This window comes from Equus przewalskii, chromosome 32, assembly GCF_037783145.1.
Source record: "Equus przewalskii isolate Varuska chromosome 32, EquPr2, whole genome shotgun sequence".
Taxonomy (NCBI): domain Eukaryota; kingdom Metazoa; phylum Chordata; class Mammalia; order Perissodactyla; family Equidae; genus Equus; species Equus przewalskii.
In genome coordinates this window covers 24,468,607-24,488,493 of record NC_091862.1, presented here as the reverse complement: position 1 = coordinate 24,488,493, position 19,887 = coordinate 24,468,607, and positions in this window count along the sequence as shown.

Genomic DNA, 19,887 nt, shown 5'->3' with positions numbered 1-19,887 from the left:
GTTGGTACATACTGATAAACCTTTATCTTTGAGATTTGCTATAAGATTAAAAAGACAGAATTGTACAGTATAATCCAATTTGTGTGGATGCAAAGTGAATGCTAAAAAAACTGAAATCGCAGCTTTAGACAGCTGAGATGTTGCCAGTGTTGGCTACTGTTCTGGTAATGCTCTAAGTGGATCCCCCACCCCAACTGAGCTCCCCGTCAAATCAAATTATCACCACACCCTGAGAACAGAGATTTCTGGAGACCTGTGAGTTCAAACAAAATATTTACTGTGCTGTGGGGATGATGCTTCTGATGGAATTCTGAAAGAGGTTTGCTGTCTTCTTTGTGTGCAATGCTGTCACAGCTTCTAGCTACTGCATTACTGAACTGGAGAGGGAGGGTTAGCAGAATAGCCTCATGTCAAAACATCACAGACTCCATCGTCTTATTGACGTCCAGTGGTTTCTCCTAGATAGACAACATCTTAGTTTATTCTGTGGCTTTGGTGAATTGCCTGAGTTCTGAAATGGTCGGTTTTAGTTTTGTTCTTCACACTTTCATTGTGTTAGAGGAAGAGTGAGTTCAGCAGGTTGTCATTCTGCCATTCCAGAAGTCAATCAGGAGATGATTGGATTTTTAAGACATTATGGTCCTGTGAATATAGTAATGAACTTGGAAAGCTTTAGTCCAGAATGTGCTGCTACTTCCCTAACTGCTCTGGAGTGGGATCCTCAACCTCATCAGACCTTTGTTTCCTTGACCCATTTCCAATATTTTGATACTAAGATGTCTCTAATTCTAACATTAGACGATGACTTTTAATTATTATTTAAAGCACTAACAGATTTCTTGGAAGTTGAAAGGATTTGATTTCCCTCTCCCTTTCTTCTGTTGTCTAACTATTTAGGAATCAGATATTTAAACAACGAGTTTTTCTCCTATGACTCTGCTTCTCTAGTTTTTAATATATCTCCTTCCTCAGCAATGACTTTTTCCACAAGAAATTATCTGTTTACACATTCAGGCAGTGAAATCTTTCCCACTTCTATATCATTTGTATGTTCAAGACAGGAGAGAATGAATCAACTCAAATCATTTAAAATTAACTTTTATGGAATCAAACATCAGAATGGAAATAAAAGATTATTCATTTCATCTTCCTGTTTGTAGACTAAAACAACGTAGACAGGTAAGGATTCCACTTTTAAAGGCTTCCAGAGAAGACAATTCTATTATCTTGTTAAAAGAAGAACAGATGTTATCTTGGGAAGAAAAGAAAAGTAAAAATAGTTGTCTTGGGACACAGTGTGGATTTTTTTTGTTTTATTTCTACACTGCAAAATATTTGCTAATTTTATTTAAAAGCTGACATTTGGGTCAGGACCAAAATTTCCTTTCAAAAAAATTGGCCAGAGTCAAAAAGTTCAAAGAAAAAAAGCAAGCAAGCAATCTGCTCCAGGTCCAAAAAGGCTTTTACTGGACAGTTAAGTAGAGAAGCTCTGTTTTCTAACAATTTCATCTTGCCAACCATATGGACAGAATAATGAGGGAGATGCTATTTCAATTTCTCTACCTCCTTTGGAAGTGATTCTTGAGTGGAAAAACAATGGAAGAGTGAAGATATTTACTAACTATTGAGCTTTTTTTTCTGAGGAATGTCAGACATTACTCTGTTTCTTCAGAGTGATTTCTTATAAATTCCATTTGAGAGTTATTCAAAAACAAAATAGATTGCTGGGTGCCAGGTTCTTCTAGAAAATTCTTTGTTCCAGTTACTCTACTTGACAAGCAACTTCATGAAGTTTATTCCAATCATCAAAATTTTTAATACTGCATCCGAAAATTCCTAATTTTTCATCAAAGCAATTGCTTGATGGTAAGAAATATAATTCAGACTGTTTCCTAAAGTAATAATATAATTAACAGTAACAAGAATAACTGATAATTTTTATAATTATATATAGGAAAGTCATATTTTTATATATTGGAGGGTTGTATTTTATAGTTAGGCAAGTGCCTGATGGTATTATTTGGTTCATGTTCTGAAGTATTGATTTCTCTATGGTCAGTTGTCCAAATATTTTGGCTTTGGCACACCATGATGCACCATCTGAAAGGCCCATATTCATCATAGAACCAAATAATAATGAATCCAAGGCTTACTTAGATCCTGCATTATATCCATCACATTTCCTACTAAAAGTTGTTTTCTGAAGTATCCAACTGTGAATGACTTGAAGAATGTATATTTCAGAAAGGGATTATCTCATAAGTAATGCTTACATGTTCTTCAGTAATATTTCTAAGAATAGACCCCTCTGAATATATTGGTATGATTTGGCTATTGAGGTTTAGGCAGCCTTTTTCTCCTCTACATTTCATCTTCAAGAACACATACAACTGACTACTGTACCTGTAAAAGCCACACTTCCCTAAAAAAAAAGAGAATGCTGTCTTATCAATTTTAGGCTTCTTTTCACAATGGAGCAAAAACCTGTAAATTGCAAAATAAGGCCCTTTTTCTCTTAGGGAGAATTAGGTCCTCGGCAAAATAAATAAAATAATAAAATTCTCAAATTTAAAATATTTAAATACCCATTTGACCTTATTGGAAAATTTTCTTAATCTAAAATAAGAGACCATGTGGCCGGCCTGGTGGTGCAGCGGTTAAGTGTACACGTTCTGCTTTGGTGGCCCAGGGTTTGCTGGTTTGGATCCCGGGTGCGGACATGGCACCACTTTGCACACCATGCTGTGGTAGGCGTCCCACATATAAAGTAGAGGAAGATGGGCACGGATGCTAGTTCAGGACCAGTCTTCCTCGGCAACAAGAGGAGGATTGGCAGCAGTTAGCTCAGGGTGAAACTTCCTCAAAAAAAAAATAAATAAATAAAATAAAACAAGAGACAAGTAGGAAGAGGTGTCAAGAGAAGTTACAATCTCTGCTCTGTATCATAATGAGCAATAATGATGCATTTTTTGGACTGAGACTCTTGCCAAATTAGGTAGAATTTTAAACCAACATGAAAATGAAGTCTTGTCTTTGGACAACATATAATCTTGGCAACTAGGACTCACAGAAAGAGGATTCACAATGGGAGAACGTACCTTCCTGCTGAAGATTCGGACCAGTGTGGGGATGGCAAAGGAACCTAGAACCACATTATGATTCCAGGACTGAACTTCTGCTTCTGTGCCATCTAAACTGCTAACGTTTAGTGAACTTCAGCGATGCAAGCGTCATCATCAACCATCAGGTTGATGCTATCCGAGAGCATTGAAATTCTAGGCAAAATTACTTAGATTTGGGGAGATATACTGCTGGTAGAAGTGAGTAGGGTGAATTCAAACCCTGTACATAGAGGAGATTCTAAAAGGTGAGGGAGATGGAAAGATGAGGGGAGCAGGCGAGAAAGGAATTGCAGGGAAAGGACTCAGGTTAAGATTAGGGATATTTATAGAAAATGAATCCATTGTAAAGATCTTGACTTTCTAAAGATATTTCCTTTGGACCTAGAAAATGTGATATTTTACATTTGAATTTAAATTTCTCACTATGTTTTTGTCAATCAATGTAATAAAGGACATTGCATATGCCAGCATTGCCCTTTGTGAAAATTTAAATAATTGGGATAGTGACCTGCCCCATTTCCTTCTCTGCTGTCATCTGTGAATAGAGAGTAGCTTCCTTTTATGTGATGTATCCAGAAGTTCTAGGTAGTAGCCAGAGCAAAGCAAGTGGCGATCCACGGCAGAATGGGCAGAAAAGGTAATGAAGCAGTCTTTACCTTTTGCATCCTTTTATGTCATTTTTCAGGATGACTTTGGGCTGTGGATGGAAAGACTAAAGCAGGCACTTGGTGGCAGCTTGAAACCAAGCCTCTTACACAATCTATAAAATTCTAAAGTGTCCATCTATGGATGAATGGATAAATAAAATGTGATAGAAATATAAATACACCCACATATATACAACACAATGGAATATTATTCAGCCATTAAAAAGAAGGAAATCTTGCCATTTGCAACAACATGGATTGACCTTGATGGCATTATGCTAAGTAAAATAAGTCAGGCATAGAAAGACAAATACTGTATGATATCACTTATATGAGAAGCTTTTGGGGGCCAGGCAATAAATGGAGTCCTGTCTAAGGTCCAGATCATAGTGGGTTCACTGTATTTACAGAACCAGCGAGTGGTCCCAGAATTTATAACAAGATAGACACACTTGATAGTTAGTATGATTCTCACACTGTCTCAATAACCTGTGAAATAGAAAGCTATTAAAGTGAGTAAGGACAAGTTGAATCTCTGAAAGTGCCCCACCTCCCCCCAAAACACACACAGAACCAAGTTAGTAAATCAGAAACAATATCATATCCAACATCACATCCAGAAGTTATAGTCTTCAGAAAGCCATGAAGGCATAGATGAAATGCCAGCTTGGAGCAAATACTTTACAATGTCAGGTGCCATCCTCCAAGACACAGTGTATAGCTCTAATCCATGACATTTATCTTTTTCTTCCTCATAAGAAGAATACATAGATCTGAAAACTAAAGCTTGGAAGTAAGAGTGGCCAATTACCATCACTGCCAATGACTTCCTTATGGAATATCTTCTTTCTGTCACCACAATTCTATGTTCTGCATGGTTAGAGCTCCTGGACCCCAGTGGGGGAATACTTCCACCAGGAGATACAAAAAGGTCCCATTGCATTTTACACTTTGGCTATCTCCTGGGCACTTTGGGTTTCTCATGCTGAGGGACCAACATGCGAGTTTAGGAATAACCATCTTGGCAGTGGTAATTGACTCTGATCATCAGGAGACTATAGGGGTTCTGTTACACAATGAGGGCAGGTAGGGCTAGGTTTGGTACATAGGTAATCCAATTGGATGCCTCTTGTTAATACCTTGCCCAATTGTGATGAGAAGATTTTAGTGACTAGGACTTACTGACCACGGATGAGGATATGAGCCACAGTACCAGATAAGCCAATGAAACCAGTAGAAGTGTTAGCTAAGGAATAAGGGACTCTAGGACTGATAGTGTAGACGAGAAGTAATAAGTACTAACTGTTGTACCAAGATCAGCTGTAACAGGAAGGGCTGTAATTTGTCCCATGCAGCTTTTGCTCCCATGTTTCCCCTAGAATGAGAGGCCCACATGAACTACAGAAGGAGCTACCAACAAGGATACATGAAGATCTGAATCTGAATGGTACAAGGATGGACCATGGTAGACACAAATGCACCACGCATTCAAGTAACTACTTAGGGCCCCTTGCGTTGGGATGACTTTCAATAGACATTTTCTGAGGGCTCTGAGGGCTTCAGGGATTTCCTCAACTGTAGAAATCTACCTTGCCCAAGGTTATACCTTCCTAGGGAAAGCCCAATCCAATACCTGCTTCAGGTAAGTTTATTCAAAGGTCTTGTTATTTGGGCTCAATGTGACACCAGTCTGAAGAGCCCTTTTAACTCCAGAGTTACCCATGGTTATTGCTGAGACAGATAGGCCTGTACTGCAGCCCAACCTTATCCCTCTGTCCAGCCATGCATTCCTCCCTTCCTTTCCTCAAGTGTGATGCTATGGCCACACCTTAATAATCCTCCTAAGCATTTCGCTTTGTCTCATGGTCTGCTTCCTGGAGAATCCAACCTGTGACTGTCATTTAAAGAATGCTTTTTTCAAGTTATATCAAAAAAATCTAGTAAAAGCAGTTAGCATTCCAGAGTACGTGAATATTGTTGTTCATTGAACAGGTATTTTACATGCCTGCTACATGCAGGAACTGGTACGGAGGACACAGCAGTGAAGACAACAGACAAGGGCTTTGCTCTTGCTTAGCCCAGAGTCTAGTGGAATATATAGAAACTATACAATAATCACACAAATAATTATAATTGTGGTAAGAGGGAAAAGTATCGAACATCTATCAGTTCCCTGAGTTTAGGTTAGATTCTTGAAAGAGTAACACTATTAAAAGAATTAAAAGAATAATGCGAAGGAAAAAGTGTAACAGAGTCAACAAATATGTAACAATGACAATCTCTGTTATAAATGACAATAACAGCAACAACCATCGACAAACCTATGATATCAACAAAGGAGGAACTAATCTTTTAAAAGTTGTCTTCCATCAGTTTCTGCCATAAAGTGAAGCCTAGCTCGAGAAAAATCTGAGAGATCCCAATTCCGCTTACTCCTGAAAACCTGGTCAGGTGATGCTGATTACTCAAGCTGCAGATGGAAGCAAACATTTTTTTGGTAATATGTCTTCTCTCTCCATCTTTACCCTGTCCTTCTGACAGCATTTTTTTTTTTACACATTCTGAAGCTATTTTTTGTGGTTTTATGTTTAATCATTTATTACTCACATCAAGGCAATACCTTTTTATGCCAGTGAAAATATCAACCACAGTATTTGTGGGGCTTTGCATGGACTACATCAGGAGAATGAGAGGAAAATTTACCAGAGGGAATAAAATGCTCCAAATAAAGCTAATCCATTGAAACTAAACATTTATGTAACAAGCCTTAATTTCATTTCCAACAAAAAATATGGCCATGTATAAACAAAGAATATGAAAGAGAGAAGACAGAAACACATTTTCTCCAAACTCAGTTATTTAGCTTTCTGTAATTTAAAAAGGTTATTGATTTTTGGTAGGATTTTTCATGACCACTGATCTGAGGTTCCCTTGTGGAAAAAAAGAGGCAATTAAATCTTAAAAATAAATGGCAAAAGCAAGGCAAAACATATTCTATTTTAAATATAAAAAAGCATTTTATACAATTCTTATGTTGAAAACCTACAATATATTGTTTTAAAATTTTCAGTTTGGAGGAAAATTTAAGACACCAAAATAAAGCTTTTCAGCTCTGAGTTACACAATATCAGCTTTTCTAATAAATCAAAATTTCATTTGATTGAATGTTTCTTGAATACCATTTTAAAATACTTAGGCCAAAATATGAGTGTTTCCACTGTGAAGGAAATTCAAAAGATTCACATATTCTAGGGAAAGCTTCGAGTTTTAGATTGGCGCTCTTGACAATTTAATGACTCTTGTTTTTTTTCCATTGTCTCCGGCAACGTAATTATCTTACTCACATATTTAGTCCAACTCTCTTGTCAAAACCAGCCCAATAAAATGCCTCCTGGTAATTCTGAGTCTATTTGCTTTCTGTCCAGTCCAATTTATTTTATTTTTCCCCCAGCAATTGATTTAAATGCTCTAGCCAATTGCAATAAACTGCTCTCTTTCTTTGAAGACTGCTACAAGCTACCGTTATTTACAGCATTCGTCCTTGATAACTGCTTAAAAGCTTTTGGATCTCGCTTTTATTTTATCAGAACTCTCCATTTCTGCTTCTCATTCTTGTGTTTTTGTGTTTCGATTACTCTATGATTTAAACTAAATTACTTGTTCAATTTCAAAGACCACTTTAAATTTTTTTAAAATTCTAAGGTTAAGGGCGAAGAAAGGCTTTTATACAAAAATGATTTGGGAGAAAGGATAAAAATTATTCCTTTATGCATTTTATGATAAATATATACATTTTTCATTATGATATTAGTTTCTATAGAACTTATAGCAAGAAATTTAGAGTGGAGACGCTGGACAAGGAAATTAATTTTCTCTTTAGAAGTTATAAGAACTGAACAATTTATATAAAGAGCAAAGTAATTATCTTTTAGTAGTTATCATCACATAGTTTTTATGAGGTGAAAATTATTAGAAGATAAAAATTTATTTTTCAAAGGAACATCTGTTCATAAAGTTCAATTGTAAATATTTAATTGCTTTTCTGAAAGACCTGGAAGAATGTATATTCTCTTAAATTAGAAAATTTTTCAACATGGTGTAATGGAATCTCATTTTGAAAATAAAATCAAATGAGCTTATTCAAGACCAGTTTTGTTCAGAATGAAAATATGTGGAAAGGGCACAAACAATAGGAAATAGCCAAAGGTAATTAGAGTGTATTTCTCCAAGGCCAACATTTGATGAAATTATATTATAGAAATTATGAATTCTAATACCATTAACCTCATCAGTAATATTGTGGATGTGAGGGATATACATCAGGAAATTATGTAAAATTCAAGTAGAAATTAAATCAAAATTAAGGAAAAAATCTCCTGTAGAAATCTTTGGAAGGAACATGATTATCACTGTTGGATAATTTTCTAAAAGAATGCTCTTTTTCTCTTCCTCGAAGCAGAGCAACACTGGGGCTGGCCCGGTGGTGCAGCGGTTGGGTTTGCGCCCTCCACTTTGGTGGCCCAAGGTTCGCTGTTTTGGATCCCAGGTGTAGACCTACGCACTGTTGGTTGAGCCATGCTGTGGCAGGCGTCCCACATATGAAGTAGAGGAAGATGGGCACAGATGCTAGCTCAGGGCCAGTCTTCCTCAGCAAAAAGAGGATTGGCGGCAGATGTTAGCTCAGGGCCAATCTTCCTCAAAATAAATAAATAAATAACAAAAACAGAAGAACACTGTCAAATCTAAAGAAATGGTAGGTAAAATAGCAAAACAGATCTATGTGTCATACATCATATAACACACAAAATCACACTGCAAATGTTAGACAAGCAGGAATAGGATTTATTAGATGGCAAAAATCTCATGTGTAGATTTTAGAGTGGCCTACGATAGCTTCTGACATTTGACAGTAAAGGCAATTCACATATATGAACCATTTATATCAAATATTTACTAAATGTATACCAAAGGTGGAAATCATCACTCACTCTCTTACTCCACAACCTACAAAAATCCCTAATTTTTTATACCATTCAATCAATCTTTATTGTGTGACTTGTTCTTTAACTAGACACATAAACATATTTTATATTCTTTGCTAAATTGATGACAGAGATCATCTTGTCTACTTTATACCAGTCTCAGTTACTATCTTTGTATCCATCATACACATATATTTCCTTCACCCATTTGTCTTCCCTGTTTGGTTTACACGAGGAAGACCAGAGAATATGGGACTTTACCTTTGTGGACAACGTATATTGAAAGATTTAATATCAAGAAACTTTCCCTAACAACAAATGATTGCCAAAAGGAGAACAGAAAACAAAAGAAAAATTGAAGAGGATTCTGATTCAGAATGACTGACATAATTTTTTCTTTAAGAGCTCTGAGTTTTTGGTAAAAACAAACAAGCAAACAAACAACTAAGGCAAGCCAGCAAGCAAAACAACTTTTACAAAGTGTTAACCTTTTATGCCCGGTCTCTAACTTTTAGGTTTTCCCTTAGCTTTGTCCTGTTGCTAGCATGCCTTGTTTCTATATTTGGGAGTTTTATGGATAGCGTGGAACTTTGAAATCAAGACTAGTTTTCAATCCTTCTTTTTCCTATATAGAGTAAAAGTTATTCTTAGTAAAAAAATTAAAATAAATGGAAGAGGTCAGAAAGAGGTAATTGCTGGCGATCATAGAGTCAAAGACATTCAAGATTACTGTGTTGAGCTTATTGCTGTCTTTCTATATCTACTGTAACGGCTAATGTTAACTGAGTACTTACTTAGTACCAGGCAATTGTGACACTACTATTACATGTATCACCCCACTTACTCTCATGCTTATTTTATGAATGAGGAAAGAGTCTTACAGAAACGTTAAGCATGTTGCCCAAAGTGGAGCCAGGAAGTGACTCTACACTAACTAGATTATTGCAAACTGTCTCAAATTGTCGATTGAAATAAAAAATAATCCAATTAAATGAGCTCATACTTATCACATCAAAAGTGGGTTTTATGTTATGCACCAATAACGTAATTGGAAGAATTTTCAGATCAAGAACACGTCAAGAACTCAGCATATTGATACTCAATATCCCCATTCTCTCCTTTGAAAGTGAACATTAGGAATGTTGAGCACATGGACCAGTGGATTTCTTCTGTGCCAATGATTAGGGAGAGTAGAAAATACTGTTTCTGAATGTAGTTTTAGGAACTCATGAAGGCTAAATTAGTACTATCATTAATATAAAGATTTAAGAAAACATTTCTATGGGTAGACCAAAGACAGGATGATAATAGGCCTCGTAGCAGATTATGTCAGATCCCCATGAATCTCAATTATTACCACAAACTTAAATATAGAAAAATAAACTTTTTCATCCAACAAAAATGTTTTACCTTCAGATCAAAGCAAGAATATATCAGGTGTCTTGGGCATTATGCTTAAATTCCTACAATTGCACCTTTGTGCATTTTGCGTGTAATGATTGAGAGATTCAAATGTTGTTATTACACGTAGTACTAAAATTTACTAACTTGCTAAAAGGAAAAGAAAATGGGGAGAAGAGGAAGGAAAGATTTTTCTACCAACTGAAAACAAAATGCATTGTAATGATGATGAAATCTCATTCTTCAAGATCCCTGGCAACCACACCTATTGCTCTTCACCTCCTGTGATCCTAAGAAGAATAAAAGACTGATGTTTCTATATAATCATAAAGATGAGTGTTTCACAAAGAACTTACTCACTCATGCTTATTTGCTTTCTTTTCTAGTTAAAGTGAAAAAATACTTTTTGTCAGTTATTTTTATACATAAAAATTTCTAGCAATGTTTATCTGAGGATTATAGGTGACAATTTTCATAAATTCTGGTAGGTGCATACACTAAATTTCCCCATGACAAGCCTTTCAAAATGAAATTATGTGATTTATATCCATTTCTTTTTGGCTGAACCTTAAAGTTATAAAAAGAGACTGACATTTTTGTGCTTACTTAAACATTATAAACGTACAGATTTGTTACTGCACAGCTATGATTGGTCAGTAGTGTAAACTGAAGTCAATAATTCTTATTTGTATTGGATTATGTTGCTTAACACAGATTTATACATTACAAAATGCAATTAAAATATAGCAGAGTCAATTCCATTAAGGAATATTTATAACAGATAAAAGGACAATACTTAACTGTTACTGTTTTGAAAATTTGTCTTCAAATTGTGTATGAAAAGTGTAGTCTATGTATTCTAATTAGAATGCGCTGGCTTATATTGTAAAATATTGTAACAGGAATATCATAGCCTCCTGAAGAAGTGTTATATTTATCTACACTTTAAAAAGCATCTTTAACAAAATATTTTCCTAGAATATCTAATTATCTTATAATTTATATTTTAATGGAGGATTTAGAAATATAGAGTATTACTTACATATCCTTATTTTAAGTCATGAAAAGCCTTAATATAATGGCTAATGGTTTAAAATATATGATGACAGTGCACTTCTTTAAACATTTCCTGTTTGTTATTTCAAAAAGTTAATACATACATGTGACCAGGCAGCTTACCTAACTCAATTTGATAATTAGAAAAAATGTTCAATTAACCTTCCAGTTTTCTCGTTAAATATGTTTTAATCCTGAAATCATATAAAAATTAAATATTAAAAGATTACGATAATAAATTAAGCTGTATTTAATTGTGTTACTTATAAAAGAGTTTAATTGAAAACCAATGTATGCTTTTTTTAAAGATAAATTTCCATAGCTATGCACAATTTTATTTAGGGCATTATTTCTCTCATCATGTCCCTTCTTTTACGGTGGAAACATTAATTTCCTTCATGATGAAATATGAGCCATTCTTGTCCAAATGTAATAAATGTCCATATCTTGCCATAATGATAAGGTGGAAATATGAGGAGTGTCAAAAGCAGATCCTAAGCAAAACACTGTCAGTTAAAGAGATAAGATAAACAGTCATATAGTCAGTCAGTGAGCCACAGACAAATATGTGCTTCAATGGGAACACAGAAGAAAGAGTGTGCTATTTCAGCCTTGCCTACACCAGTAGGAGATTAAAAATTCTTGAACTAACTATTTCTCAGGTATCTCTTTTCTTTCCTGAAATCTCTACTAAGGAAATCATAGATAAAGTTATAAACCATTTGATAAATTTCAGGACATTATATTTGACAATTGGTGATGTCTATAATTGCTGTTGGAAAAATGATAAAAGAGAAGAGAAGCAAACAAACAAAAGCAAAGTAGCATAAAGGTCACAGATATTAACAGAGATACCAGAGATCAAACCCAAGCTATCACAGCAGTTAGAGCATACTGTTTTCTTCTCAGGAGGTCAGAACCTTGTTCTTGAAAGAAAAACAAATTTGCTTTCTATATAAATATACAATAATGACCTTTCTGAAAAAAATCAAAGTTCGCTTGAACGGGGGGGATAGTATTGCCAGAAAGAAAATGTCATTATAACAGTAAAATCCCATGCTTAGCACATTGACCATTACTTTGTATAGTTCTGTTTTCAGGCTTTCTAAACTCTAGGTTAATACACTAAAATCTTGAAAACATAGCAATTTACCACACAATATATTGCTTTGGGCAAACATCCATTGCCAAGGCACTGACTTTTATTTTCTTTTTGCCGTGGTAACTTCTCACTGTCTCACTCCACTCAGAATGAAGGTGAATGACCGACTATGGACTTCCAAACGTAGGAGGGGAATGGTCCAGGCAGGTTTCTTTAGGACTGCATGTTGAACTGCCTTCAGCCGAGCTTTGGATGGCTGAGAATGTTGTACGTCCTGCCACAGCGCACTGTACAACTCATCGCCGCTCCAGCTGCCAGGGCTCGTAGCTTTCTATGCCAACAAGTCTCACAACTGCCCAGTCTCTATTGGTGAGAAAAGCACGGACAGTTCGTGACAATGGGCTAAATTCCTTACATCTAGCTTTGAATTTAACCATCAGGACCCTTTGAGGAAGATGTAGTCGGCCCCATTTTACACAAGATATCAAATATCATTCTCAAGTTTACACAGTATTAGGTGACTGAGCTAGGATTTGACATTAAATCTCCCTGACACCAAAGCCAAGACCGTGTCACCACGTATACTGATTTTCCACAGGTGCTATTATTTCTCTGCTACATGATGATCTTCTAGATTGGGGCTTGGAAACTGTTTTTTTTTTTCTATAAAGAACTGGATAGTAAGAATTTTAGGCTTTCCAGACTACTTATGACTCTGTTATACATTCTTAATATTTTGTTGTTTTATAGAAGCCTGTTAGGATGGCTATTATCAAAAAGATAAAAGATAAGTGTTGGCAAAGGATGTACAGAAAAGGGAACCCATGTACACTGTTGGTTGGGAATGTAAATTAATATAGACATTACAGAAAACAGTATGTAAGGTCCTCAAAAAATTAGAACTACCATATAATCCAGTAATCTCATGTTCGTTGCCGTATTATTCACAATAGGAAAGATATGGAAACAACCCAGACAAGGAAATTGTGAGATCTACCTATCTATATATGAATGAATATTATTCAGCCTTAAAAAAGGATATCCTGCCATTTTTGACAACATGGATGAACCTAGAGAACATTATGCTAAGTAAAATAAGCCAGACACAGATAGAAGAACACTACATGATCTCATTTATATGTGGAATCTGAAAAAGACTAATAGGTAGAAACAGAGAGGAGAACAGTGGTTACCAGAGTGGGACGGCAGCAGAAACAGGCAGATGTTGGTCAACAGGTACAAAATTGTAGTTAAGTAGGATGAATAAGTCCAGAGATCTAGCATATAGCATGATGATTATAGTTCATTCTGTATTATCTGCTGGAAATTTGCTGACAGAGTAGATTTCAGGTGCTCTCACCACGAAAAGAGAAAAAAATGTAAAAAGCTGTTTTGAGACCATGCAAAAACAGGCTACAGGTTATATTTGGCCAGCAAACTATAATTTTGCAAGCCCTGATCTAGAGGGCACACACACATAATCGCTGTCCTGGATCTGGCACTCTGCCTAGTATACGCTTAACAAACATATATAGAAAATACAACGATTCCGGAAACAGTGCTTCCCATTCTCCATTTTGAGACTAGGTTTTGAAGAGTGGGAACCACTGTTTCTGGAATATATACCAAATCTCCTAGGAATCTACAACATTCCTTCAAAACAACTCCATTCTTCCAGGTCACTCTTTCCTCTTTCTTCTCTTCCATTCTTTTTGCCATGTGAATTTGTGTTCCTACCGGATAATTCTTTGAGATACAATAAGACTTTGTCAAATGTATTTATACTCTAACAGAATGCTAGGGATTTACTCCCGTGGGCTGTGTCACCGCGCACACATACAGACAAACACACACACACAGCATAGTCTCAAAATCCACCAACAGATAGTGAGTTTGTCTTTTCATTTTTCTGAAATTGCATCTTGCTCTTTGAATCTCTGGATGCATTTGGAGATTTTATTATAATCTCAAGAGCTGGTTCTATTTTGTTCTGTGGAGTTCAGAAATATCCTGTCTAATCTCATCAATTACTAGAATATAAAACTTTGCATACTATTATGCCACTTAGTTTTCATGCTATTCTTTTACATTTTTTAGTGGAAAATTTATGCTGTATATAGATAATTCATATTGGATTAAGTTTCTTAGTATGCTCTTCACTACTTCTTTTTATGCTCTTTTGTCATATTTACAAATTATTCATTACTCATTTTCTGACTATAATAGTAATATTTGATTATTATATAAAGTATTTAAAATAAGTAAAAAAAATACTGCACATAATATTATCAAACACAGATAATGACTGAAATACTTGATGTAATTTTACTGTCGCTGTTTTTTTCTATAGTTATCACATAAGTGTTTTGGGTACTGTATACATTCACACACATATAAAGAGGTAACTGAGGTTTATAATGTGCTTACACATGTATAATGCATGAGGTTTTGTTTACCAAATTGAGATTATACAGCATGTAGGATTTGTTATCTGTTTTAATTAATAAAGGTATAAAATTTCCTATTGTATTAAGATCATTTGAAAACCTCATTTGCTATATAATAGCTATATATATAATAGTCCATACTTGAGCTATGTGGCAATTATTGTTCCATTTCCATAATTATTAAATCATTTTCCTATTTGGAGACACTTACTTTAATACCAATTTTCTCTATTTTAAATGTTTCTGCAATAAGTATTTCTTACATAATTCTTTGAACATGTTTTTGTTTCTTTCAACTGAAGTTTTAAAAGGGCAATAGCTTGCTGAAAAGGAGAAACATTTTCAAACCTTTTTTTAACATTCTTGATATAATATTCAAGATGCTTGCAAGAAACGATACATTGTTTACTCTAGAGTGCTAAAACCCTCAAGTCTCCCCCCAGAAAGATGGAGAGAAAATCAACGTTTGCTCCACGTGCCATCGTGAACCACTTTTTAAAAGATCCTGCTATGTTGTTTCAGTTTTTCAAGTGTCTGTTAGATTTTTTAGCTGTTGTTGAATTTTTTATGGTGGATGATTGATTATTGAACGTGCGTGTCTCTCAATCAGAGACTCCGTACATTTGCACTGGTTGCCGTGAACGCTCTGTAATAAAGCCCCCTTTACAGGTTCCTGTACTTTTCCATTTTCCTTTATTCATTTATATATTTCTTTAAAAACAACTTTCATTCTTTTAATTCTAGTGATTTGGAAACAAACCTTTAATATTTAAATGTAACAGACTTTTAATTATAATGAATAAAAATTATTCATTGAATAACCTCTACCTTATTTGAAATAAAAGTTGTACATACTTGTATATCTTATTACCCCCATAATGCAGGGTCTTTATTGGCATTTTCTGGTGTTTAAATCTAATTTATTAATAATAGGGTCTAATTTTGTTTTAGAGACTAGATATATTTTTCAATAATTATTTTTGTATTTACTGTATTTCATAGCTTAAGGATCAATGATCTAAAATATTCTTTTTGTTAAACTGACTTTATTTCTCATCACACTTCCTTGATACTACCAATCAATCATGGTATTTGAAATTTTTCAACCTACAGAAAAGTTCTAAGGATAGTACAATCATTTGTGAATCACCGAGATTCACTAACATTTTGTTATATTTGCGCTCTCTCCTTCTTTGCCTTCTTGAACTATTTGGCCGTAAAACACTGCTCCTCCTCTGAATGTTTTGGCATATATTTTCTAAGAAAAGTGATACTATCTGGTATTACTGTAATAATATTATCAGACTCAGTAAATTTAATATTCTTGTATAGTATAATATGATAACCAATATTTAAATTTTCCTAATAATGTCTTTCATAGTTTGATGTTTCTTCTTGTTTGTTGTTGTTCAATCCAGGAAAAAATTAAGAATTATGCACTGCATTTAGTGGCTAGAAGGGTTTACCAACTCTTATTCTTTTATTTAATTATTTATTTTTGTCTTTCATGACATTGATAATTTTAAATATCTAGGCAAATTGTTTTGTAGACTACCCGACAACTTGCATTTGTCTAGTTCTAGTCTCATGATTAGATTTAGGTTGAAGAGTTTTGGAGTGACTATTATACTGTTGATCTACATGCCCATTATGTCTTATCCTGAGTTGCAATGTCAACTATGGTAAGATGTAAGTTATGGTAAATATTAAGCTTAACCACTTGGTTAAGGTAGTTTCACCAGATTTATCCATTATGACAGACCTTTTCTCTACATTATTATTAAGAACTAATTTGTGGTTTGATCATTTGAAATACTGTGAGTATCCATTCCCCAACAAATTTTCACCAATATTTTAGCATATATTGATGATTCTTGACTTAATCAGTTAATGCTAGCATGGTAACAAACGGTGAGTTTCTAATTATTTTATTTATTCTACATTTATTAGTGGCATTTTTCTGTAACCAAGTGCTTTCATCACCACCCTACCTACACATTTGATTTTTATGATTTTTATTGTCAGTTTAGAGTCATTTTTATATTTCTATAATGTATTCATTGTGTTACTCAAAGTATCCCTATATAGGCCAATAAGAAACCCTTCCACTGGATCCTAAGATCTTTGCAAAAGTACTCATATGCTCCTATGTTCTTCTTTCCTTCCTGGAATAAAAGGTATTGCAGACTCTCCTGTACTTCTCTGCCCGTGTCATGGAATCAGCCATTTCTCCAAGGAGCCTAGGTTCCTTTAAGTCATCAGAGGGCACTTGTACTCTTAATTTTAGTCCCTTTCTCAGGGCATAGCTATTGATGTATTGTTTTAAGTGATTTTATTTTGATACCTCAAATTTCAACCAAATAAGGAAAAAGTAGGAAAAGGGCATTTCATCATTAGAATCAAAGTACACAAAATCCTTGTACTTAGCAGAAAGTAAGAGTGGCAGCCAATGAGTCCTGACATGAAGAGAGATATGGAGATGGTCAATAGAATATGGTGTCCCCAGAGGCAAAGAGATCATCAGGCAGGAACGGTATCAATCTATACAACCAATACCAAACAAAGGATGAATGTTTAGGAGGTTAAAGGCATCATCTCCAACCAAACACACTACCCATTACCCAATTTCTGAACCTAAGCCAGTTTTTGATCCAGAACACTTTTTCTAAAGGTGAGATCATGACTGCAGGATCAAGAATTTTGTAGCACTATGAAAATGGTATATAATAATGATTCCCAATTTCTTCCCCAAAGGGACCTTTGACAATTTACTTGTGTAATTACTTGCTGGGGAAAGAGGAACACTCAAAAGTTTCTAGAATTATTGCTCACAGGATTTGAATTGACCTTGATATCCAAGGATCTGAGCATCCTAAAGCCTTTAATTTAAAGTGGGAAGATATGTGAACCAGATAACTAATGGACTATCAATATAGCTTATAGCATCCCACTGTGTCCAGGGGCTGTCATTCCTCACTCTGTTTGAATAAAATGAATATATTTGGTGGGTAAGACTCACACTTTCATTGATTTTGTGATCTTTAGTATAAAAATTATAATAATGGAAAAGGTCTAAGGGAGAGATCTGAATCTGCTCCCCATTTATGGCCAAGATCAAAATCTACTGTTTACATCATATTCCAGAGAAATGGTACAAATAAGTACTGCCCTTAAAGACCTTTCAGAAGTGGTGGTCCCCATTACTTGTCCATTTAATTCACAATTTTACACCTACAAGTGACAGTAACATTATGAAGAAAGAAAGTACACTATTGCATACTCCGCTGCATAACGGAAGCTGTTTGCCAGATGTGGCATTTTTGCTAGTGCAGATTAAGACATCCTGAGGTGCATGGTATGTGCTCATTAATCTGATGAGTGAATTCTTGTCTATCCCAATCAAAGAGGACAATCAGAAAGAGTTTGTATTCACTTGGAATGGACCAAAGTCTCCATTTTCAGTCTTGCCCTAGAACTATAGCACTGCCATCTAGTCACTATATACTCTGAATAAACCTGGACAACTGTACATGTCCCAGAACAGCACACTAGTCCACTACATTGATGAACTCATGCTAATAGGAGTAGTTGGGCAAGAAGTGGCTATTGCATTGAATGCCTTGGTAAGTCACATACACTTCAGAGGGCAGGAGTGAAATCCTATGAAGTTACAAATATTCACTGACATTTTTAGCTGTCCATTGGTGTAGGACATGCTGAACTATTACCATCACTTCCCTCTCCCAAAATACATGATATTTCACACACTGCACCAGGGAGAAGAAAGTGTAGTATCTATTAGATCTCTTTGGTTCTTGTAGAAAGCGTATTCCATACCTAGGTATTATTCTAGCCCTATGCTAGGTGACATGAATGGCTGACAGCTTTGATTAGAGCCCACAGTAGGAAAGAGCTCTGCAGTAGGTCCAAGATGTGGTTTCCTGTCACTTGGGCTGTGAAACCTAGCAAACTTCAGAGTGTTAAAGCTATCTGTGGTAGGAAATGATGCTGTATAGTTTATGCAAGTCTCAACAGAGGAATCACGACTTAGTCACCTACTATTCTGGAACCAGGCCATATGCAGGATCCAAATCATTGTCACTAAAATCACACATATTCTGGGTTTGTGTTTACATCTGTTGCCTGCCAGGTCTTAGCCAGTATCATCACTCAAGGATTTATAGTGTTTGACTCACTGGCATGTGATCCTACATAAAATCATACCAAGGATCCAAGAAAAGAAGGTGAGGCAGAAAGCATTTGAACATGAGATATACTAGTTGTATCACATACCACCATATCCAGAACCATTGGCCTGAGAGAGTTATAGAACAGATTTTCAAAGGCGGAACTTGAAGGCTTTACCCTGTGAGGATGAGGCATCATACTGTTAGGCATGGTAAACTCCCTAAATGAAAGTACGCTATGTTGCGCTATGTCCCATTAGTAGAACACGTGAGTGCAGGAGTCAAGGGGTAGAAGTGCACTTGTCTGCAGTTAGTATCATTCTCAATGATCCACCTGTGGAATTCTGCTTACCTTCTACCTGGACTTTGCAGATTTAGAGGTCCTCACTCTTATAGGTGTGATACTTCAGCCAGGGGACACAGAACGAAAGTTGTCTTTCACTTTAAATGAACAAGGATATATATCAGAGTCCTGCACCAGGGATATGCTAACTTTCACCTCATCTGTTATAATATAGTCCAAAGAGAACTGAATCAGTTGGACATCTTACAGAACATAACACTACTGCTGTCTATCAATAAATCCATGTGCAAAGGACTGGTTGGGCAAGAAGTGGAAGATATACTGGAGACGTTGGTAGTGCACATGTACTCTAGAGGATGGGAAATAAACCTTAAAAACTTTCAAGAGCCTATTACATCAATAAGTATTGATGCGTCCAATCATCTGGGACATACTGGGATATCTTCTCCATTATAATGGACAGATTATTTAATCTTGTACTTCCAACCATGAAGGAAAAAAGATAACACCTGATAGCATTCTTCAGTCAAGATACTTCACATCTATGAATGTTCCTCTAATCCACATACCAGGTGACATCAATGGCTGACAGTAGTAGTTGGTCACAGAGATAGAAAAGGACTTAGCAGCCAGTTCAGG